At 40.8% G+C, this 24388-nt stretch overlaps 1 protein-coding gene across 1 annotated transcript in view; it reads left to right on the forward strand.

The window, feature by feature from the left end:
• The first annotated feature begins 1427 nt into the window (after positions 1 to 1427).
• Positions 1428 to 24388, forward strand: part of zc3h12b (zinc finger CCCH-type containing 12B) — an 88097-nt gene continuing 65136 nt past the window's right edge. Inside the window, exon 1 of the mRNA XM_048544179.2 lies at positions 1428 to 1453. The gene's annotated coding sequence lies outside the window, so the exon portion shown is untranslated. The remainder of the gene's footprint in view (positions 1454 to 24388) is intronic.

Consider the following 24388-nt stretch of genomic DNA (forward strand, 5'->3'; position numbering starts at 1 on the left):
ACATGTCCATCCTGAGCCACCTGCAGAGTCATAATGATGCCACCCAAAGGTTGCAGGAACAGCATCTCATATTCCGCTTGGGAACCCTGCAGCCCAGTGGCATCAATGCGGATTTCACAAGCTTCAAAATCTCCCCTCCCCCCACTGCATTCCAAAACCAGCCCAGCTCATCCCCGCCTCCCTAACCTGTTCTTCCTCTCACCTATCCCCTCCTCCCACCTCAAGCTGCACCTCCATTTCCAATCCACTAATCTCATCCCGCCCCCTTGACCTGTCCGTCGTCCCCAGATTGACCTATCCCCTCCGCACCTCCCCACCTATACTCTCCTCTCCACCTATCGTCTCCCCTACCCATCCCCCTTTTCTGATGAAGGGTCTAGGCCTGAAACCTCAGCTTTTGTGCCCCTAAGATGCTGCTTGGCCTGCTGAGTTCATCCAGCTCCACACTTTGTTATCTATGATTGGCTATCATTGCACTGTTGTTTCTGGATCTTGCCCTGCATTAATAACTGCTGCAGTTTTCTGTGTAACAGTTGTCAGTGAATTTCAAAATAACCTTTATACGTGAAACAAAATGTTTCTGAGAACACAAATTAATACTTAAGAATTTATTTCCAAATGGAAAGTGCACATCTTTAAAAATCCTGCTTTCCTCCAGTCATGCTCTTTTCAATGTTTCAAGGTTTACTTATTCTACCATGGTCACTACTTTAATCGTTAAGAGATGAAATTTACCAATATATTCCAGTGCTTTGATTATGAAGAGACTGAGATTGTTTGAGTATGATTTATGAGAACAACCACAACAGTTCAATGCTAAGGTATGAGACACATAAATATAGACCTTTTTATTTTATTAATATACAATTCATAAATCACAACTAATTTATAACACAAAGGTAAGGGTTTTTTGGTTTTAACTTGAATTTAAATACAATCTACGTACAGGGGCTGGCCAATGGCCAAGCAAAAATGGGTAAGTGAATACATGGTGTTGTAAACAAATAGGCAAACGAAGCTCATTTTGAGCCTGTAGAGGGAAGTGTCGAGTATTGAAGAAAATTGAAAAAGAGAGAGAAAAGAGACGCAGGATCATGAACGAGCGAGGGAACAGCGAGGCGAAGGGGCGGAGGAGGAGGCAGAGGATCGGCCGTTTCCTGCTGTAGTCCTAACAGGGCAAGGGGGGGGTTGGGGGCGGGGTGGGAGGGGGGAAACCAACCATTCCGGGCTTGTCATCCTTTTCAAGAAAAATACGGCCCGGAACCGAGGTCGGGGGAAGAGAATGCTGGATTTCGTGATCCCACTGAGTGCCAGCGTTAGGCTGGAGAACCTCATCCCTCACATAGAGAAGCTGTTCAGGGTGAAGATCAGCGCCGGGCCTGCGGCAGAGAGCAGCAGATGGGTCCATATAGAGCAGGCAGCAGAGACACAGGAGGGGCTCAGGAAAGCAAAGGTGAGTGTGTATGTATGTGTGCCCCCACATATTAATACACTACAACTGACCTGTTTCTAAAATTAACGTTCATTTATTCCTTCTTTTAAAATATCTGAAATGGTGTGCCAAAGGGGCGGGGGGTAGAGATAGAGAGAGATATGAAACTGCACTTGTTGCTATGAGACGTACGAATAGCACCACCAGGCCCTTTTGTGATCCATAAATCACCCAGGCCTTTGCCGTCGGTTGATGCTGCATTTGGAGCTTTGCACTTGAGCTGGAGGAATAGGCAAGGAATGTAGTGAAATGAAAGTACTTGGTTTTGTTTTTAAGGACAAAGATAAATGTGTTGATTATAACACTGCTTATTTTTAATATAACATGGATCTTGCACCTCTCAGATTGTGTTTTGACTTTTTAAAAATGAACATTGGAAAAATCTCTTAATTTAGTTACTTTTTAATGTAGTGCTTTGAAATCTTGAGATGCTGTAACTAATTGTACTGTTAACTACAAATAGTTTGAATATACCACTGAAATGGCTTATCACCCTGTCTCCTTTTGGTGGCGAACTCTTCTTTTTAAAAGAGATTTTATGCTGAAGGTTTACAATATGACTATGAATTTTGTATTAAGTTTTTAAAGTGTATAATTCAAACATCAAATTGAGAATGGTGTTAAAATATGGGGCATACAATAGCTTCATCAATCAGTGGATAAAGAGAGTGAGGTTCTTGGAAAGGAGTGCAGTTGTGCTATTGCTAAAAATGAAATAATGGAATCTTTTTTGCACACAAAAGCTCAAGGGTTAATTTTATTTAAGGCCTAAGGATAAGGTGATTTGCGAGTGTTTGAATGTGTTTTCACTGTTGTTCTTGTGCTTTATTAAAAAAGACTAAACTAGTCCCACCAGCCTGCTCCTGGCCTGTACCCTTCCAAACCTTTCCTATTCATATATCCATCCAAATATCTCTTAAATGTTGTAATTGTACCCGCATCCATCACTTCATGAGCAAGTTCATTCCACACGCGAACCATGCTCTGTGTATTTAAAACAAAATTTGCCTCGTGTCTTTTTTTAAATCTCTCTGCTGTCACCTTAAAAATGTGCCCCCTATTTATGGAATTCCCCATCTTAGAATTGCTGGTAGATGTCTTTTCTCTATCTGTGTACCTCTCGTTAATTTACAAACTTCTTTCAGGTCACCTCTCAACCTCGCATGCTCCAGTGGGGAATAAAAGTCCCAGCCTCTCCTGCCTTTTCTTTATAACTCAAATTTTCCAAACCAAGCAACATCCTGGAAAATCTCTTCTGAACCCTCTCCAGCTTGATGATATCATTCCTATAACGAGGCATCAGAACTGGACACAGTATTCCAGAAGAGGCCTCACCAATGTCCTGTACAACTTCAACATAACATTTTAACTCGTGTCCTCAAAGGACTGGAGGATGGCTAATGTAACTTTTGTTTGAGAAAGGATTTATAAACATTTAGAGAGGTAAAAATCGATTAGGGATAGTCAGCATGGTTTTGTGAGGAAAATCGTACCTCTCAAACTTGATAGAGGTTTTATGTGGAAGCCACCAAAAAGATGGCAGAGCAGTAGATGCTGGTTATTTGGATTTTAGTAAAGCCTTTGACAAGGTTCCACATGGTAGACTATTTAGTAAAGTTTGATCACATGGGATTCAGGATGCAATTGCCAATTGGATGTATAACTGGCTTCATGGCAGGAGACAGAGTAATGTGGAGGATTGCTTTTCGGCCTGGAGGTCTGTGACCAGCAGAGCTCCACTGGGATCAGTTCTGGATCCTCTTTTGTTTGTCATTTATATAAATGATTTGGATAGAATATAGAAGACATGGTTAGTAAGTTTGCAGATGAAACCAAAATTGGTGGTATTGTAGGCAGTGAAGAAGGTCTTTCAAAGATTAGAAAGAAATCTTGATCAAATGGGTCAACGGGCTGAAAAATGAAATTAGTTCAATCTAGATAAATGTGAAGTCTTGCATTTTGATACAACAAACAAGGGTAGAGCTTATACAATTAAGGGTAGTGCCTTGAGTAGTGTTGTAGAACAGAGGGACCTAAGGATAGGTATAATTTGTTCAAGTTTTTGTCACATATATGCAAAATAATCAAAAAGGCATTTGGCACACTTGAAGTCATTGCTCAGCCCTTTGAGTGTTGGAGTTGGGATGTTGATGTTGAGGTTGTACAGGACATTGGTGAGGCCTAATCAGGAATATTGTGTCCACCTCTGGACACCTGTTTTATAGGAAGGATGTTATCAAGCTGGAGAGCGTTCAGAAGACATTTACCAGGAAGTTGCCAGGTGTGGAAGGTTTGAGTTATTAAAGGAAAGGCTGGATAGACTGGTGACATTTTTTCACTAGACTGTAGGTGGCTGAGAGGTGACCTAAAAAAGTTTTATAAAATGAGAAGGACAGATGGAGTTGATGGTGGTTGTCTGTTCACTAAAATGGGGAATTTCGAGGCTAGGGTGCACATTTTAAAAATGAGAGAAGAGAGATGTCAAAAACAAGGCAATTTTTTTTAAAGAGGATGGTTCACGTGTGGAACTTCTTGACGAAGTGGTGGATGCGGGTAGAATTACAACGTTAAAAGACATTTGGATGGATAAATGAATAGGAACGGTTTGGAAGGATATGGGCCAGGACCAGTCAGTTGGGACTATTTTAGTTTGGGATTATGTTCAACATGAACCGGTTGGACCAAAGGGGCGGTTTCTGTGCGGTATGACTCTAAATCTCAAATGATGTTGAATACAAGGCAACGTTGAATAGGCAGTATTCTAATCACTTTAGTATTTATGAAGTACTATTAATTAACTGATACATTTTGTCAGTAATACAGACCTATACATTCCAGCCTCCATTGTACAGTAGGGACTTTAGACAATTTCATTTGAGTGTTCTTACACCAGTGATGGTACAAATTCTTTTCTCAAAGAGTAGCGAAGAGTAAATGTTTTACTACTATTATAAATTTGAAAAAAAAAACCCACTGGTATTCTTAACTGTAGACAATAGACTTCTTAGGTCTCTGGCCAGATTGTGTGGTACATAGATATTCAGTCTCTGGAATTCTGGTAGGTCCTGTGTTCTAAGAAGGCATTTTAATAGACCAGGGAGCTTATTACAAATGCAACTTGATGACACTGTGTATTGGAACTTAACAATAGCACAGAACAAAATGTAATTTTATAATAGGAGTTTATCATTTCTAAAATCTAATTTTACTACATCCAATTTTTGTTTAAAGCAACTACAATAACGGACCTTCCTAAGCACAACGTGTAATGGCCTATTGAGAAATAAAGGTTAAGGTCTCTAGTCAAAATACCACTGAGATTCAGGAAAAGAACAAGTTCGTCAGCGAATCAGGATTTGATTAGGCCGCACAAAGCTTATGTTTAAATGCTTGAGTATTGTGGAAGCAAGGAAAGAGGTGAAGAAGTCTGTGTTTAAGATCTCGTGTAAGAATAAATTATGAACTGCATGCTAAGATATGAATGCTGAGATAACAAGGTGTAGAGCTGGATAACACAGCAGGCCAAGCAGCATCAGAAGAACAGGTAAGCTGATGTTTCGGGCCTAGACTCTTCTTCAGAAATGGGGGAGGGGAAGGGGGTTCTGAAATCAATAGGCAGAGAGAGGGCGAGGAGGATAGAAGATGGATAGAAAAGAAGATAGGTAGACAAGAGACAGACAGGTCACAGCCAGGGATGAAGCCAGTAAAGCTGAGTGTAGGTGGGGAGTTAGGGAGGAGATAAGTCAGTCCAGGGAGGACGGACAGGCGAAGGGGGCGGGATGAGGCTAGTAGGTCAGAGATGGGGGGTGGGGCTTGAGGTGGGAGAAAGGACAGGTTGGGGAGGCAGGGACTTGCTGGGCTGGTTTTGGGATGCGGCGGGGGAGGGAAGATTTTGAAGCTTGTGAAGTCCACAGTGATACCATTGGGCTATCAATCCCTCTTCCGTAGCTACACTGGCCCTAAACCCCACCTCTTCCTCCATTACATTGACTGTATCGGCACAAACTCATGCTCCCACAAGGAGCTCGAACAGCTCATCCACTTCAACACCTTCCACCCCAAATCTTAAGTTCACCTGGACCATCTCTGATACCTCTCTCTCCTTCCTGGACCTCTGTGTTTCCATCTTTGGCAACCACCTGGAAACCAATATCCAATTCAAGCCTACCGACTCCCACAGCTACCTAGAACGCACCTTCTCCCACCCATCTTCCCGCAAGAATGCTATCCCCTACTCCTAATTCCTTCGCCTCTGCCGCATCTGCTCCCAGGATGAGGTATTCCACTCCTGCACATCTCAGATGTCCTCGTTTTTCAAGGACCACAACTTCTCCACCACCACAACTTCCCTCCTCGCCCCACCCCACCCCACAGTGGTCTGGAAAGCCCTCGACTGTGTCTCCTGCATTTCATGCAATTCATCTCTCACACCCGGTCCCTGCAGTAACAACCAAAACAGAATCCCCCTCGTCACCCGACCAATCCCCGGATCCAACGCATCATCCTCCAACACTTCCATCTGCAATCTGACCCCACCACCAAAGATGTCTTTCCCTCCCCACCGTTGTCTTCTTTCCGGAGAGACCACTCTCTCCAAGGCTCCCTTGTCCGCTCCACACTCCCCTCCAGCCCCACCACACCCAGCACTTTCCCCCGCAACCGCAGAAATTGCTACACCTGCCCCCACACTTCCTCCCTCACCCACATCCCAGGCCCCAAGAAGACTTTCCACATCAAGTAGGTGTTCACCTGCACATCTGCTAATGTGGCATACTGTACCCCTGTTCCCGTTATGGCATCCTCTACATTGGGGAAGCCAAGTGGAGGCTTGGGAACTGCTTTGCAAAACACCTAGGCTCAATTCAACTGCACCTCCCAGTCGTGAACCATTTTAACTCCCCCTCCCATTCCTTAGATGAGATGTCCATCCTGGGCTTCTTGCAGTGCCACAACGATGCCACCCGAAGGTTGCAGGAACAGCAACTCCTATTCTGCTTGGGAACCCTGCAATCCAATGGTATCAATGTGGACTTCACAAGCTTCAAAATCTCCCCTCCCTCTACCGCATCCCAAAACCAGCTCAGCTCATTCCCACCTCCTTAACCTGTCCTTCCTTCCACCTATCCCCTCCTCCTACCTCAAGCCCCACTCCCATCTCCTACCTACTAGCCTCAGCCTGCCTGCTTGACCTGTCCGTACTCCCTGGACTGATCTATCCTCTCCCTAACTCCCTACCAACACTCACCTTTACTGGCTCTGTCCCCAACTCTTTGAACTGTCTCCTCTCCATCTATCTTCTCCTCTATCCATCTTCTATCCTCCTCTCCCTAACTCCCTATTTATTTCAGAACCCCCTTCCCCTCCCCTATTTCTGAAAAAGAGTCTAGGCCTGAAATGTCAGCTTTCCTGCTCCTCTGCTGTTTGGCCTGCTGTGTTCATCCAGCTCTACACCTTGTTATCTCAGATTCTCCAGCATCTGCTGTTCCTACTATCTCTGAAGGTATGAATACTGATCTTTGACAGACCATAATAAAAATGACTTAAAATAGTATCATTTTTATAGTCTCTGCAATGAAGACTGAAGACTAATTTCATTTTTTTTAATTGAAATTTTTTTTCTAAACAGCGCATTCCACTTAAAGTACACGAGCGCTATAGTCTCTGAATTAAATATTGGAGATGTATTAATTCTTTGATTTTTTTTTAGTTTGTGAAGTGGTCAGTTCTTGTAAAGAGTTGGGCTATGCTGAACATGAATTATTGAGACAAAGAGAAATGTTTGTTTGAACACATACATTTTATACAGAAAAGTCTAAACAGGAATATTATTTGCCTTCATGTGCTTTTGTTTGGAAATATTTTGAAACTCCTTTGTAAAATAGTTTGTATACTTTATTGTTTAAAATATTGATCCTTAATGGTGTATGGACTATTCTGGGATCATCGTATGGCAGAAACAAAGTAGTTTGGATCATGGGAAAAGGAACAAAACCTTCCAAATTTACCAATTTCCAATCTGCAAATGAAGAAGCAATCATAACCGATTTTTTTTTTTTTCAAACATTCCAAACAAATCTGATCTTAAATATAATAATTGTAAATTCAGCATTTTACGGCATGGAAGCAACCCCTTGGGTCCAGCTCATCTATGTCGACCAGATATCCTTAATTAACCTGGTCCCATTTGACCCATTTCCCTCTTAAACCCTTCCTATTCATATACCCATTCCCCCGCCGTGCCTTTTTTGAATGTTGCAATTTTACCTGCTTCCATGACTTCCTCCAGCAGCTCATTCCATGCACGCACTGCCCTCTGCATGAAAATGTTTGTTTACAAGTAGCCTGAGTAACTTCCCATCTTGACTGTTGCACTGTCTGACCTTACATGTTACAACTTATATTTTTACATGTTAACATTTATCTCTTTAAATTTAGCAGATCCTCAGACTTAGATTAGTTAATAGCGACCTTACTTTCTCACCAATGAATAAACCCTAGATTCTTTTTAACAAAGTGTGGAGCTGGATGAACACAGCAGGCCAAGCAGCATCTCAGGAGCACAAAAGCTGACGTTTTCGGGCCTAGACCCTTCTCTGATGAAGGGTCTAGGCCCGAAACGTCAGCTTTTGTGCTCCTGAGATGCTGCTTGGCCTGCAGTGTTCATCCAGCTCCACATTTTGTTATTTTGGATTCTCCAGCATCTGCAGTTCCCATTATCCTAGATTCTATTTGTAGTGTTTGTAGTCTTCTATATGAAAGGAAATTTTTCATTGTGTACTTTTCACAGTGGTTAACCATTGTTAGGAGCTAATCATCTTTCACTAACTTGCTTGAACATTTTGAGGCTACAGAGGGGGTTGATGAGGATCATGCTAGTACGGAGTGCAAGCAGTTCCAATAAATGTTGGATGAAGTGCTGCACAACAAATTTGTAGCAAGTTCAAGATAATGGAATAAAACGACATTTGACAGGGGCATTCAAAACCGTGAGAGGTTTGTGTGAAATATTTCTGGAGAAACTGTTCTCATTGGTGTAACGATTAAGAATGTTACTCCTGCAGAGGATCACCATTGACACAGCACGCTGAACGGCGGCCTCCTGTGCTGAAACAACTTTACAATTCTGTTTTGTCTTCAAATGTATTGCCTCACGAGCTTGTGTTATTATCATGCTCTTAAATATAGGGGTGTTACTTTGAGCAATAGGGCATTGTCTGTTTCAGGCATCTACTGCCAATATCAAACTACCTAAGTCAGTAAAATCATTGCCGTCTTCCACTACATAGAATCTGTACAGTGGTGAAGCTGGCCTTTTGGCTCGTCAAGTCCACACAACCCCCCAAAGAGCATCCCACCTCGACCCACACCCCTACCCTATCTCTGCATTTCCTGTGGCTAACCCACATACCTTGCACATCCCTAGATACAATGGGCAATTTAGCATGCCGAAGCCACCTAACTTGCGTATCTTTGGACTGTGGGAGGAAATTGGAGCGCTCGGAGGAAAACCACGCAGATATGGGGACGATGTGCAAACTCCACACTCAGTCACCCAAGGGTGGAACTGAGACAGCAGTGTTAACCACTGAGCCATTGTGCTGTCCCATGTGGCTCAGTTTCAGTCTTAGAAGAGCACTTTCCTTTGTATCGTCATTCTATCTGTTTTCTGTTTATAATACCAGATTCTGACTATGAATTCCATTTTTGTGGCAGATTTGTGCTTGAGTTCCATGCTCATAGAAACTAGGCCAACAGACAGAGCAGGCATTAGGAAAGAATGGATTTGAAACCAGGCAATACCTGGACAAGAGTCATTACCTAACTTGCTACCTTTCCAAATTACCATAGGTATATCATTCCTTGTCAGCGAGTATTAAAAAATTTGGCAGTGTTAATACAGATTGGCAGATAAATTTCAAACTCTCATAAAGGCAAGACATTACATTTGCATGCTCCTGAATGACTAAAAGAAAAGAGAAAGTGATGTAAAGGGAGGGACATCAACTGTGTTCGAAGAGGATGGAAGGACAATGAGTACAGGGCACATTTCCCAATAAAACTCCTGTTAACTGCTTCAAATGATCCCATTAGTGGCAAACCCCCACTTGCCTTGTCTATATGTCAGGAAGAAATAATGTTAAAATATCAGAACATTATCCAAATTGTTTGTAATCTGTCCCAGTATTTCGTGCTTAAATTAGGATTGTTGTTCATTTACAGGTAGCTTGATTTTTCTAAGCTGTATGATTGTAACAAGTGAAATTGTTGTACAGGGCTTTGTGTATTATATAGTTTTTAAAATTCTTTTTCTTTTCATCTGTCCTGAAAATGTAAGTTCAATAATTTCACAGATGCCAATTCCTCAGTTAGAGATACCTAATCTGATCACATTTCCCTTTCCTTTTGTAGAAATTCATACTATTTTCAGATACATATTTTGTTTTCTTTTAAATGCTATTTTACTCTCTGCCTCCTCTATACAATTGTTGTAAAGCAGTCTAGTCTTTGGTGCAGAAGCTGTTCGTAATTCATATGACATTGTCCTTTATTACCAATGCACTACACATAGAGAACAGTCCTTCAGTGTGCTGTAAATTTGAAAACTTCTATTAGATCATATTCAACAATCTCTAACTAAAGTGGAAAGTATGAGGCTTTTTCCCAGGGTGGAGGCAGCAATTACTAGGTGACACGGGTTCTCGATGCCGTGGGCAAGTTGAAAAGAGATGTGCAAGACAAGTTTTTCCCTCAAAGGTTGGTGAGTACCTGGAATGCGTTGCCAGACGAGGTGGTGGAAGCAGATATAATAGCAGCATTTGAGAAGCACCTGGACGATTACATGAATAGGAAGGGAATAGAGGGATACAGATCCTGTAAGTGAAGACAGTTTTAAAACGGAAGGGAAAAATGTCACAGCGCAGGCATGGACGGCAGAAGGGCCTGTTCCTGTGCTGTATTGTTCTTTGTTCTAAAATAACATAACGATATCCACAACCTTTTTTCTTTTTCCTGTAGTGAAAGTAAGTTTTTACTTTACCTTGCCTATAGCTCTAATATTCTCTTTTTATTTTCTTTTTTTGGTGAGCTGAACACTGTTTATGGTACATTAACTTCAGACAATCCTTTTAAAATTCGATATTTCATTGAATCCCTTCAATGTGGATACAGGCCATTTGACCCATCGAGTACACAATGACCCTGCAAACAGCATCCCACCCATCTACCCTACTCCATATCCCCACATTTCCCATAGCTAATCTACCAAGCCTACACATCCTTGGACACCATGGGCAAGTTAGCATGTTTATTCCACCTAACCTGCACATATTTGGACTGTGTGAGAAACCCACGCAGCTTGGGGGAGAATGTTACCCAAGGGTGGAATCGAACCTGGGTCCCTGGTGCTATTGAGGCAGCAGTGCTAACCACTGTGCCATTTCCTTTTATTTTATATTTCTCTCCATATATGAAAACCACTCTACAATTTCCACTTTCCATCTGTATTATGGCATTTGAAAATCCATGTATTCATACCCCTAAATTACTCTTTCGCTACGCTGTTAAGAATCTTATGTTTTGAAATATGATAATGCTCTGCTTCGAGTTATTTGCCATGCTCCTTTCTGTTCAGTATGACCTGTGTGTTTCTGTATGTTCCTGCATTTTGTTTTCCTCCGTTCATAATGGTACTTAATTTAGTGTGGACTGCATACTTCTCCTTTTGAAGCAAGAAGAATGATGTTGATCCTTCTTTCTTGGTACCAGGGGTATGCCAGTACTATCCTCCTGACTGGGGAAAGAACACTAACTTCTGTGATTCTCTGCTTCTTGTTTTTCTTCCCTTTTTTTTAATCTATGTGGCTACAATCTCTTTTTAAATAGCATGTGCTATGTTTTCTCAACTCCTGAAAATACATTGTAATCCAGTGGGAAAACTGATTGGCCAGGAATGCGTGACTTGTCTTTTAAATTCTAACTAACTAACTATCCCTGAGTAATCCACGCCTTGTTAAGTAATGACTAATCTCCTTCCCAATATCGTGGACTGCAGAAACTCACCTACAAATGATCCAAGACTAATTGGCCATTAATTTCCTACAATATCCTTTTGCCATTACAGTATTGTAGTATTTACCACTCTGATAGTGAAACCATTCCTGCAGAGACGACCTTGATTTCTGAGAAATGCAAGCCATCTTGATTTGGTTATTCAGTTGCTGTTAGTCCTCTTTAATTTGCAATGTAGCTGAAAAGAGAGACGTCTTGTGAAAGCTTTTCATTTTGTATTCATTACAATAAATGTAAGAATGTGAAGTCTGAAATGATCACATCACTTAATACTACAGGAGAAAAGGCTGCTAATTGTTTGGCCAGCCAATTCTGGTTGTGTGTTGCCGTTCTAGCATTTAGCTGGTTGAAGAGCTTTGCCTGATAATGCGCTATCTCCAAGTTCTACATTATCAAACAGCAATTTGTAGTATTGTATACTTTCATAGCTTTATCTCTAGTAGCAGCCCTTCTAAATAATTCTTGAGTTGTCTTGCATTATGATTTTACCATCCTGAAAACCAGATGCACAGTACTTAAAGCAGTTCTGCTGTTCCCTCAATTTGAAATGCCATATGACCTCCACCATTTCTGATTGTAACGTGATTTTTTTTCATCATTACAGGCAGATAAGCTAAATAATAAAATGTTTTGCAAATTCCCTTTTTCTTTGCCAGACTCATTATTTATACTTTCGGTTTTCTTGTGCATTATTATTCAATATTTATTATGTCTGTTTTCTTTTAAACCTCATTCTTGCTTTAATCTCCACTTATTGAATTGAGGTTATTTTGTTATTTTGGCTGAAATGTGCTTACCCAGTACTTCACCCAGATACCTCCCAATTGTGGACATCGGGTTAATTCCAAAACTCCAATCAAACCATCAGAAAGCAGATACATCACAGTGCATCGACATAATGTGTAAAATAGATTGGATTCAAAAACAGAAATTGCTGGAGAAACTCAGCAGGTCTGGTAGCATCTGTGGAGAGAAAATGGGTAACGTTTTGAGTCAGCAACGATTCTTCAGAATGGATAACAACCGGGTAAGGTGATATTTATACTGATGAGAGGTGCGGGGGAGAAGGAATGAGTGGAGAGACAGAGCTAGAGCCTAGGGAGAGAGGAAAACAAAAAGGAAACAAATGAATTGTTGATAGTAAGCTGTGGAAGTAGAGAAGCTGGATAGGTGATAACATGGGCCATGATTAGTTGAAAATACATTGGCTGTGCTGAAAGCAGCCCTTGCCCTGACAGCACCTGGGATCAAGGGATAGGTAATAGAGATGGAAGAACGTACTCATGCTATAAAATTATTCAATTTGATGTTGAGTTCTGAAGGCTGTAAGGTCCCCAAACAGAAGATTACGGAGTTATTTCTCTGGTTTGCTTTGCTCCATGCTGGAGCTCTGCATCAAGATAGAGACTGGGGTTACCATTGAGTAGAAACTTAATTGGACCTTGCACATAAATACTATCGCTGGACGAGTAGTTAGAGGGCAAGAACTATTTGTGCATTAACTCACCTCCTGATCCCCAAAGATGTCCAAGGCACAAGTCAGGAGTCTGCTGTAATAAATTCCACCTGCCTGGATGAGTACAGCTGAAACAACACTCGACCACCGTCCAGTACAAAAGAGCCTGCTTTATTGCACCCGATCCATAACCAACATACAGTGGCAGCAATATACAACAGTGTACAAAATGCAGCATAATTATACTATAAATGGCAATATCTCACCAAGACTGCTTCGACAGCACCTTCTAAACAAAGTCAACAGACTCCTGGAACAGCAAAGTGCAAGTTTCCCTCTAAGCTACACACTATTTTGACTCAGCCCCTTACTGTGACTTAGTCAATATCCTGGAATTCCCTGCCTAGCTTCACTGTGTGTGTGTGTGTGTGTGATGAGCTACCTTAATGTTAATAGGGATGGATTAGAAATGCTGGCCTTGCCAGCAATGCTCACGTCTCATGAAAGAATACAATGAATGTGGAGAGAAATAACATTTTGTTTTCATATGTCACTGTTTGTTTGCTGTTAATCAGTTGTAAAGGACAATATATTAATCTGGATTCAAGTTTCTTTCGTTCTTCAAAAGCATCTTTATGATTCAACATCTTTCCTTAGGTTCACATTGAAAATGAAAGAAATTAGTTATGTTTTTCTTTAGCTATGACCGCTATTTACAAAGTGTCCTCCAAAGTCAGTGCAGTTACTTGTTGTGCATCATTGCCAAGTACCACTTCTAGCATAATGCCCTTCCTTGTTGGACATGCCTAGTATTAATTAAGGAAGCAGTTTGGATAGATATATTTTCAAGTGTGATATTTGTTTCATTACAAATGTTTTTCAGCTTGATGCAAGTAATGTAGAATATAGGAACAGGAGTGTAGGCCATTTGGACTTCTGAACCTAATTTGCTGTTCAATATGATCATGACCAATTATCCAACATACTACCCTGCTCCCACTTCCTCTCCATACCCTTTCATCCCTTTAGTCGTAAGAACCGCTCAAGCATCTTTCTTTAACATCTTCAATGTTTTAAGTTCAGTTTGCTATGGCGGAGAATTCCATATACTCGCACCCTCTGGGTGAAGACATTTCTCCTCATCTCTGTCCTAAAAGGCCTATCCCATATCCTTAGAAAGTGATCCCTGGTTTTGGACACCCAGGTCAACGAGAACCTCTTCCCTGCATCAATGCTGTTTAACCCTGTTGGAATATTTACAGATTTCAGATATTCCCCATATTCTTGTAAACTGCAGTGAATATAGTCCTAACTGATCCTGTCTGTCCCTGTATGTCAGACCCATCATTCTGGGAATTGGTCTGGTCAATTTTTGAACTCCCTCATTAAACACCACATCTTTCCTCGGATTGGGAGTGCAAGACTGCACACAATACCCGAAGTGTGGTGTTAACAATGCTGTGTACAATTGCAGTAAGACACCCTGCTCCCGTGTTTAAATCCTCAGGCTATGAAAGCCAACATACCATTTGCCTTCTTCACATGATTACCTTCAGTGACTGGTGTACAAACATACTGAGGTCTGAAAGCACTTCCCATTTTTCTGATCTATCCCCGTTCTGGTAATAATCTTCCTGTCTGATTTTGCTACCAAAGTAGAAAGCCTCACATTTATCCACATGATATTACATCTGCCATGTATTTGCCCACCTACTGAATTTATTCAAATCATACTGAAGCTTCTCTGCATCCTCTCCTACTCTCCTACCCAGATTTATGTCGTCTACACACAGATATGACACACAGTTTCCTCAACTAAATCAATATTAATATATATTGTTAGTATCTGGGGTCCAAGCACTGATCCCTGCAGTGCCTAAATATTTACTGCCATCCACTCAGAATAAGACCTATTTATTCCTGCTGTTTGTTTCCTGTTTTTCCAACCAATTCTCAGTATATGACCTCCAATCTCAATAATATTGCATGCTAATCTTTTATGTTGAAACTCTTATTGAAAGCCTTCTAAAAATCCAAGTAACCCACATCTATTGGCTCCCCTTTACCCACTCCAGTAGTTACAGCCTCAAAAGCATTCCAACAGTTTCATAAAACATAACTTCTTTGTAAATCTGTGCTGACTCTGTCCGATCCTGTTTCTATCTTCCAAATGGTGTGTTATTACATTTTTTCACAGTAGGCACTAGCATTTTCCTACTGTTGACGTCAAGCCAACTGGTCTATAATTCGCTGCCTCCCTTCTTTAAATGATGGGATTCTATTACCTACCCACCAATACGTAGAACCTGTTCCAGTCTATAGAGTTTTGGAAGATGACCATAAGCACATCTGCTACTTCTGTTCCTCCTAGGTTCCATTTTAATTGACATTCCTAATGGCCGTCTCCCCTCTGGTACCATCTCTCACTGGGAAAAAAACCATCACCACAGTGTCTCCAACACACACTCTCTCTCTCTCTCTCTCTCTCTCTCTCTCTTTTTTTAAAAAAAAAGCAAGTCAACCCATCTGTATGGAGATGGTGACAGAATAGCAGTGCAGTGTGCAGGCTCCTGCCTGGACCTCATGCTACCCTGACCACTCTTTCTTTTTCCTTTTTCTTTTCTTATTTTTTTAAACTTTAATCTTGCCCCCTGTGGAAGCTCACATGGCTTAAGGTGTCTAGCACATCTGATGCAGGTTTCTCCTCGGCAGCAGAGAGAGTCGAGTTTGTGTACCCGGCAGCGATGGTGGAGAAGGGAGGCAGCTTTGGGCTCAGTGCCTGGTTTTGGACCCAGCTTCAGCGACGGCTGCATTGCCGAGATCAGCCCAGTGAGGACTCAATTGCCCATCACCATCTTGCTTCTACCAATGTGACGAAGGGACTGAAGGCTGGCCAGCTGCCTCCTGCTGGTGTTAGTCTCTGTGCTGGAGTGGAAGGGCCAGATCCAGGTCCATGGCTAAGTACTTCAGAAGGACTGTAATATTGAACTTTTTAAACTTTTTTTCTAATTTATAGCTAAGATTTTATATCGAGGTACCTTTGTACCTTAGATGTCATCAGCACATACAGATAAGCAGTCTGGCAATTTCAAAGATTAGCTTTTATTGTCGACAAACGAACAAGTGAATGGAGGCTGCAGTTCACCCCACACTGCAAGGTAAATGCAGGCATGATGACCAACAACTACTTACCATTCCTTCTACTATACCTTGTTCTCATCTACTGGAAGCACTTGTCAATCAGGTCCTGTCTGGCTTGTGGCATCCAACACCGGAGCACTCAGTCATACACAAAGAGAGCATCATTCGCCCCATTTTCCTCATCTTCATCCTTGGGCTGCTCCAATTCTCTCCGTTCCCCAGCATCTGTCACATCATCTCATTGCGGACTCTACTTTGTGCTTGAGGTCATAAGTCAAGGCTTTGTCACCTGAAATCACCATTTAATCTGGACCCTCAAAAGCAGCAGGTACATGGGTCCTCAGATCCTCTGGGCATGTATGGAATGAAATCCCACCTATTGATGAATTATGCAATGTTATGCCATGGCTTTGTAAGTGCCGTGTGTACAGTCACTGGCACTCTGCCCTGGGGAAGCCAACAATGTTTGCAAGTCCTACTGTCTGGATTGCAAAAAGTGTGATCTTACATGGATGGCATTGGTCATTAGGTGAATGTGTTTGTGGATGCACAATTGAGAGATCTCGCACTGTTCTCCTGTCACTGAATGGAAGGAGCCATTTGCTTAGGAATTCAATACGCCTATCGCATTAACAGCCCCCAGAAAAAGATGACCTCGCACTCCTGCAGCCCTCCAGTCCCACTGGATCATTTGGCTTCATTCCAGCACAGTGGCTTGGATCATATGGAGCCTGTGTCAATACGGCAACTTGCTAATGCACAGGAAATAGAGAAGGAGCAGAAAAAAGCTAGTCCCTGTAAGCCCCATTCATTCTGAGGGCACCTGTGGCTGTAACCTCTGCCTGCTTGAGGGCTGCTCAATCTCCATGGCAGCTTTCTGTAGCTCCTTGGCATGCCACCAGCCCTGCTCCTCCTGCATCCATCCACGCTGCCTTAGCAAGGCTGCCACAGAAACCAACATCCCACCAGCAGCTGTGTGTAAATCTTTTATTTTCTCAGATTGCATTTACTTCTTTTGTAAATTATTTTATAACTGTCTCCTCTTATTTTTGGTCCGACTCCGAGTGGGAATACATTTTCCCTGCCGACTGAAAGTCATCATAGTTCCAGAAGGCTGCACTCCATTAGAGAGAGACAGCTGGTGGTGGTTACCTAAGGGTTGCCATGCTTCAGGTGAGGGTAAAATTTGGAAGCTGGGACCTTCATGCTAGCATTAGCCAGTACAGGAATTGAAGTCCCACTGTTAGCACCAATCTGCATTGCAAACCAGCCAGCTGAGCTAACCTACCCCACCACCCCCAATCTACTCGGGTTGTGGGCTTTGAAGGAGATGAGAGATATGGAGGAACAAGACCATTGCTTTGAAAACTTGGGTGGGAACTTTTAAAATTAAGATTGTTTAATTGGAAGCCAGTGTACTTCGGTGAGTGCAGAGCAATGGGGACTGCGACTTGCTTTGAGCTAAGACACTGGCAACAGGGTTTTGAATGGCCTCAAGTTTATGGAGGATAGAATATGGGAGACCAGCCAGATGTGCATTGGAATAGTTGTCTGTAAGTAACGAAGGCATAGACCAATGTTTCAGCAGCAGATGAACTGAGACCAGGGCAAAGCCTACCAAATTGACACAATTACTATGAAGTGGTCTTGGTATTGGCATGATTGAGGTTGGGATCAAGTGTGATACCAGACCTGTGATTAACACTAATATCTGACCGTTGCCAGGCAGCTTGACGGAGTTGATTAGCTAAAGAATGAAGCTTGTTGGGGGAACTGAAAACCATAGCTTCACTCTGCCAAACATTTAATTAGAAGAAATTTCTGCTCATCTAATACTGGATAATAGGGTAAGCAATTTAGATTATTTAGCAATTGATGGACAAAATTATGCAGCCCCATCATGAGTGGGAATGGAAGAGAAACTAGGAAAAGGTGCAAGTTCAGGGAAAGGTGGTGCAGACCCTTGGAAAATATTTGGCTTGGGTATAAGGTCATGGGAAGGAAGTGGCAGAGGCTGTTGATCAGATGGCCCCAGTCTTGGCATTAATGAAACTCTAAAGCCCCTTGCAAATTTGTTTGGAGCAGAGGCTGCAGGGGACAGGAAAGGGGGATTACAGAGCAGAAAAGAAGCTGGGAGTCACCTTCGCAATCTAGGCTGAGTTGTAATCCCACGTTTGTACAAACAGAAGCAGGTGCCATTATTACCTATGTGGTCATGCTGGACCTGGCAATGAATGGCTAAGCTAGTTGCCTGCTATTTTCTTCAGACCCTGCATCTGTTGGACAGGAGGGATTGAAGATGAGGGCCATACCAGGGGCAGAAGTCAGAACGAGAAAGAATAATGGTTTTAATGGGGAAGAAGCCATTTAAAGTGGAGGTAAGGGTGGTGTTGAGTAGAATAACAGCTGCAGAAATGTGAACAGATGACCAAAGCATAGACTAAGATTTTAAGAGTATGGCTGTAAGTGAATTCGACAATTTATGGTGGTAAGACTTGTGCCAAGAGTTGTGTATACTGATAATTAACAAAAGCCCTTTCTTTCCCTGTGTCTGCATGGGTTTCCTCTGGGTGCTCCGGTTTCCACCAACAGTCCAAAGATGTGCAGGTTAGATGGATTGGCCATGCTGAATTGCCCATAGTGTTCAGGGATATGTAGATTAGGGGGATTGATCTGGGTGGGATGCGCTTTGTGTTGGTGTGGACTTGTTGGGCCGAAGGGCCTGTGTCCACACTAAGGATTCTATGATTCTTTACTAGATATAAATTAAGAGCAGTAGTTTTTTCTGCAGTGTAATGCCACAAATTTCTTTAAACTGAGGAGATAAAAATTTGTACATGTCATATGACATAATTATAGAGAATAAGTAAGCCATAGTGATGCCACCCTGCAAGTCAGCAAGCTTTGCACAAATGTGCTGGATGGCTACCGCTGTGTTGTAACTTTGTATGATTTTGTGTTAAGTGAGTCACTGGTGTGTTATTTGCTAAGATGGGCAATTTTTACCTTTTTCTCCAAGGATAGCTGGCAGTATTATGACAGATTGACAGGGGTTTGACAAGCCCACAGCATCATGGAGCGATTATACTCTCTGAGCTTCACTGTACGACACCGCATTAGTTTCATTTTAGCATACCACCCACTTTTTTTAAATTAACCTGTTCGGAGACATTATTACACACCTTTGGAACAGACAGGATTTCAACCTGGGCCTCCTGGCACACAGGTAGGGACATTACCATTGTGAGAGCCCATGCCCAACTTTCTATCTTGTAAGAGACATCTTGGGGTAACTGAAACCAGTAGCTACCCATTGCACACTTGCAAGCTGCTTAGCAAGGTTTATGCAAAACACATTTTGTGTTAATAGGTTGGCACTTTAGAATACTTTTTCTGTTGTGTGATTTTTTTTTTTGACAGTCAGTGGTGTGTCATTGTAGCCCTAGGAGTGTCAAATCCAGTAATGTTAGTGAACGAATGTTGGGGTGGAAATGTTTTTAATGTCTACTTTAAGGTTTAGAGTAAAATCTGTTTCTAGCTCAAGCTGAAACTGGGAAACCGGAGGAAGTTAGACCTCAGCTGATTTCACTAAGAGGCAACGTACCCCAGTGGCCTAATTCAATATGATTACTTGTGTTATTGACAGCAACCATCAAGAATGCTGTAGAAACAGGCAGATAAGTACTGAAAAGATACTTGCTTTTTAGTGGCAGCCATTTGAGGAAAGCACTGCTGATTTATGATTTCTGTAATATGTTTCAGGAGCCTGATCTCAATTTAACTTGAAAATTTTCCTTGGGTGGTGGGGAGTACAAATATGAAATTAGTTCTATTTTCCACCCAGTAATAAAAGGTCATGGCAAAGGATTATTTCTGCCCTAGCATGTTGGTGTAAATTTTAAATTGTAAAGTGCTTGCCAGGTTGTAGTTTGTGCAAGTAGAAGATTAGCATTGGCTGCCACTGTTGGAGATTATATGAAGAATTCTGATGAGAACGGTATGAAAGGTCACATTCTGAACATCAAGTAAATAATTGATCCTGCTATGGATTTACTTTGAAAACTTTTTTCTCTGGTTAATCACCCAGTAATTTGACACTTTTTTTTGACTTTTTCCAAAGATACCACTTATTTGGTTTCTCCCCACCATCTGCCCCCTTTATTGTGCTGAGTGTAAGTAGTATAATATTCTTAGTTACATTGGGCTTTAGCTTTGATCAAAAAGAATAAAAATGCAGTTATAAATATTGAATGAGACAATCAATTTTTTTTGATGCTGTTAAACTGTTCTCTACTAAGCTTCTCAGAACATTGACTGACAAAAATGGCATAGAATCATGGGAAATATTTTCAATATGCGATTAGATGCTAATTTTTTTTTCACTTTATTTTGTAAATCTGTTGGCTAATCTTGTCTGAGACACGGTTTGATTATTTGGTTTCAATGCCAGTGTTTCCCAACCTTTTACCCCTGTGACCCCATTTTGAGATTGGAACATTTTAGCAACTTCTCAGTGAGCAATTGTGAGTGCAAGGAATTAGTGAGAATACTGCTTTTCTAACACTGTCTTGAGGTCCACAGTGGTCATAACTAGCTCTAAACTCGTGCCTCCTTTTGGGCTACAATCCACATTTTTAGAAGCCTGATACTGTGGGATGAGTATAATCTGATTTTGTGTAGATCTTAGATTTCTCTACATTCTCTAACTTCTGGACAAGTATTGCTTTCTCATCTCCTCTGAAGATGCCTGAATTAGGAAAGAACAAATAATGTATTGCGAAGCAATTTATTTGTTTATCTTTTAAGTTCCCAATGTAATTTTTTTTGTTTTATTTGTTTTGTTTTATTTTGTTTTAACTCGCAAATTGATTATGTTTCTTTCTGTCCCTTTCAGCTTCCTACAAATCTTAACTTTTTTTCATACTACTATAACTCCATGTTAGTTAGCTGCAGCTTTTAGGACTTTTTTAAACATGAATTTAACTTGTGTAAGAGTCTTTTTAACACAAATATTATCTAATAAATTTGTAAATTCATGATTGTCGCTACTTATTTTACATTCGACTGTCCAAATTTTTATTTAATTAATGTGGAGGTACATATTGGTTTATATATAACTTCTGCTAATCCAGTCAAATTCTTAACAAATCTTTCAGCTGGATGATATTGTTTTAAGTTTCTTCTCTGGAGGTGGGAAATTTTATGCTTGTTGTGTTGCGGGCAGAAATTCAGTATTTGTGTTCAGAATCTGCAAAGAACACTTAGAACATTTATGTTAATTATTCCAAAGGTAGATGTAGAATAAGTTTACTTCTGCAGTAGTACCCTTCCTTATAAATCTGATATTGGGTAGTTATTTCTAACCTTTTGTAGCTGATGAATCTATGTTTTCTTTTGTCTGTCTTTACTTTTCTGTCAGATTACTTTTGAAAGCCTTTTTTTAAAAAAAAATCTGGTTCTTCCTACATCTCTTGCTTTTGCTTGTCACTGCTGCTCTTCACTTTCTTTCAGGTTTTTTTTAAGTTATGTACTTTCTTGACTCTGTTTAAAAAGCTGTGACTGAAACAATTTGGGAAGCTCATGAATGTCTTTAAATGTTGCAAGTACTGATGAAGTAGATTGTAATGAAAGCTGTAGCAAAATTGGAACATTAAGGAATCATAATGCAAATTATTGGGACAGCAACTTTTGTAAAGATTCATGACATAAGATCAATACACAAGCAAAGAACTTTGCTGGATAATAGGTTGGAATGAGCAGATATAAGATCAGGCCACCTGCACATGGTTCTGCTTATATCTGAGAAGTGAGAAGATTCCTTAATGTTCTAAGCAAAGAACATTTGGTGGAGAAGTGTTGGAAGTAATTGTGCACTTGCTAAGTAGAGTTTCTTTTTTGATATTCTTTTATGTTGCAATCTGGAGTTGTTGAAATGCATTGTGATACTTTGGACAAGAAACAACCTACATTTTCAAAGCCCACATGGGGCAATTGTACTTTCTAATTTTCTTATTGGACGTGGAAATTTCCTGATTATTTTGGGAAGTTTTGATCTCAATGAAATATTCAGCTAATTGAAAAGATCAGAGACTCACTAAGTTCAGCTGGTTTGAGCATTCTTGAGCTAAAAGGAAGAGGACATTGAGTCAGGCTTCCTGTTCCGTAGTGTTCAGTGACCCCTGTGTGGAGGTAGTCTTGTTTTTTGGGAAGTAGATTTTAAAAGGGGCAATAATGATTCACCTACCCAAAATACATTTCTTCTGGTTTTGAAAATTATGCTACATCCTCAATATTTAAAATATTAATATGCCCCTGCATTTCAAAGTTAATATTTAGCAAAAGAGTAAGTTTGTTTATTGAGTGGAATAAAGCACAGTCCAAGAACAATATCTTCTGATTGGTGCCAAAGTTAAATCTCACAGCTGGCTGGTGACTGAAAAGGTGACACTGAAGTAGTCGTGTAGTAGCTTAGGCTTTTCTTCTAGCTTTTGAGTTTTTTTTGGAATTTCTTCTGCCCTTTAATGTTTTTTGTAATTTGATCCTCAATGTTTGGCAGCTGTTTTACTGACAAGAATTTTGAGGGAAATATCCATTTTTAAAACTCTAGACAAATTACTTTTATCAGTCCGTCAGATTGTCTTCTCTCTCACATTGTGGATCTCAATTTTCTACGTTAGTGTCCTCTTCTAGCAACTTATCAAACAGCTGTACATCACTATCGATGGAATTGTTTTGCTTGACTTCTCTTTTAGTCCATCCTCCTTGTATGAACTGTTAGAAGTGCAAACAATACATCTGATCAATTTTATCAGTTCCTTCTCTAATTCTGGAAAAGTTACGTCACTTCAAACTCTCTTCCAAAAATAGCGTGGTATGGAGTAGGCTTTCGGTGCACCAATTGACATAAATCAATGTCTTCCAGTCACGACGTGTCTTGCGTATGAACATAATCTTCTAATTAGACTTTTCAGAGACATTAGAAAAGCTGTTTCAATAGAACTGCAATGATTTGCATTTTTAATTATCTGCATAAATCTTCATTGGAATTGGCAGCTAGTTTTTCATATCAGCTAAAATATGATTTCTTTTGATTTATTTTGAATTGATCTTCCATGGACCATCTGTTCTTTATTCAGCAGGATATCAAGTTATATGAGATATATTGTTCCACAGGAAATAGTCTTCTTAAACACCTTTTCCTTCGCTTCTCCATGCTTTCCTGTCCCCAACAAATCCATGGAGTTCGTGGACTGCTTTGTTGCTAAGATTGAGACTGCCCAATCAACTGCCGCTCCCACAATTCTCCCTTCTAACTTCCTCAAAGGTCTTTACTCAGAACTTTCTCTATTTTCTCTCCAAGTTTATCTTATGCATGAGACCCACTGCCTGCTCCCTGAATTCCATTGGCGCTAAACTGCTGCCCACCCATCTTGTCCTCCAGGCCCGGGTGTTTTCCCAATATTGTTAATGATTCTCTTGTGATTTGTTCCTATGGCATTTCAATTTGCTGACCTCACTGTTGTGTAGGCTTGCCAGCTCACCATGCTACATGTCACTGGTTAAGTAATCCAGCATGGATGTGGGTTTAAATCCCACATGGCATTCAGTGATGTATAAATTTAATAGAAGTGTGGAGTGAAAAGCTAATCCAATGATGACCAAGTAACCGCTATAGCTTGTCAGTAAAACCCATCTTTAGGAAAGGACATTTGTCAGCTCTACCTGTTCTGGTCTACTTGTGACTCCTGACCCGCCATGTGACTGACTCTTAATTACCCTCTGGGCAAGTAGGGAAGAGCAATGAATACTGGCCTAACCAATGATGCCAATAGATGAACGTTTTTTTTTTAAAGATATGATCTGAAAATGGTATTAGTTTTTACATGTATGTTGATGGCACCTACCTCAAACTCACCACTCATCCTGTCTCTTTGAACAAAGAAGAACAAAGGACACTACAGCGCAGGAACAGATCCTTCGGCCCTTTTAAGCCTGTGCCAACTTATTTTTATCTTCCGTATTCAAACTGTCTTTATTTACAGGGTTTATAATCCCTCTATTCCCTTCCTATTCAGGTATTCATCCAGGGAATTCTTGTATGCTTTGTTTCAATATTTTTTAAATTTAAATTTTGAGATTGCTTTTCCAATATTTGTTACTGGATGAGCAGGAATTTTCTCTAGCTAATTATCAGAAAGACTAAAGCTGTCTTGTTTTGGCTCTCATGAGAA

This window comes from Stegostoma tigrinum, chromosome 15, assembly GCF_030684315.1.
Source record: "Stegostoma tigrinum isolate sSteTig4 chromosome 15, sSteTig4.hap1, whole genome shotgun sequence".
NCBI lineage: Eukaryota > Metazoa > Chordata > Chondrichthyes > Orectolobiformes > Stegostomatidae > Stegostoma > Stegostoma tigrinum.